This window comes from Neomonachus schauinslandi, chromosome 12, assembly GCF_002201575.2.
Source record: "Neomonachus schauinslandi chromosome 12, ASM220157v2, whole genome shotgun sequence".
NCBI lineage: Eukaryota > Metazoa > Chordata > Mammalia > Carnivora > Phocidae > Neomonachus > Neomonachus schauinslandi.
In genome coordinates this window covers 104,150,488-104,151,606 of record NC_058414.1, presented here as the reverse complement: position 1 = coordinate 104,151,606, position 1,119 = coordinate 104,150,488, and positions in this window count along the sequence as shown.

Genomic DNA, 1,119 nt, shown 5'->3' with positions numbered 1-1,119 from the left:
TTTTTTTTTAAAGATTTTACTTATTTATTCATGAGAGATAGAGAGAGAGAGAGGCAGAGGCAGAGGGAGAAGCAGGCTCCCCGCAGAGCGGGGAGCCCGATGCGGGACTCGATCCCAGGACCCTGGGATCATGACCTGAGCTGAAGGCAGACACTTAACTGACTGAGCCACCCAGGCGTCCCAGATAAATAAATAAATTCTTTTAAAAAATTTTTATTTTGAATATAGATTCACAGGCAGTTGCAAAAGTAGTACAGAGATGTCCTACATACCCTTTACATAATTTCCCTTCCTGTTGTATCTTACATGATTAGGGTACAATATCCAAGCCAAGACGCAGACATTGGCATGCTGCGTGTTCATGGTTCTGTGTCATTTTATCACACATGGACGCATGTAACCACCCCTGACCGAGACCCAGAACCGTTCCACCACCACAAAGACCTCCCTCCTGTGGCCCCCGTATAGTCCCACCAGCCCCTCCTCCCCCGCCCTAGCCCCTCACAACTACTAACACAGTCTCTGTCTGATTTTGTCATTTTGCCATAGAAATGGAATCATCCAACCTGTATGTGACTTGGTGGGAGTGGCTCTCCCAGGCAGCAGCATCCCGAGGGCGGCCGCGGTACCGCCGAACCCTACCTGCGGCGAGGACGCACCACGGTGGGGTTGGCCAGCACCCTTCAAAGGACATTTTGGTGGTTTCCAGATTTGGTCAATAGAAGAAGCTGCCGTGAACAGTTATGTATAAATGTTATGTGAACAGACATTTTTATTTCCCTGGGATAAATGTCCAGAAAGCCTGTTGAGGTGAATGAAAGTCCAGAGAGCATGCCGGAGACCACAGCGGGGTCATTGGCATTCCAGACGCAGGTAGATGAGATTCTAGGTTCACAGACACGGGACTCCTCTGTGCCAGTCGTCTGGAAAGCATGCCAAGTGTTCTCCATTCCTATGGAGAGACGAATTGCACACTGTGTCTGCCCCATCCAGGGGAATACGGGGTTTTACCTGAGCCGGCTCTCCCGCTGCAGAAAGCAATCCTCAAGACACCGTGGCCCTGCGTCTTGCGCACATTACGAATCTCAGTGGGGGCAGGCCCCATTGGCAGGCCTGAGT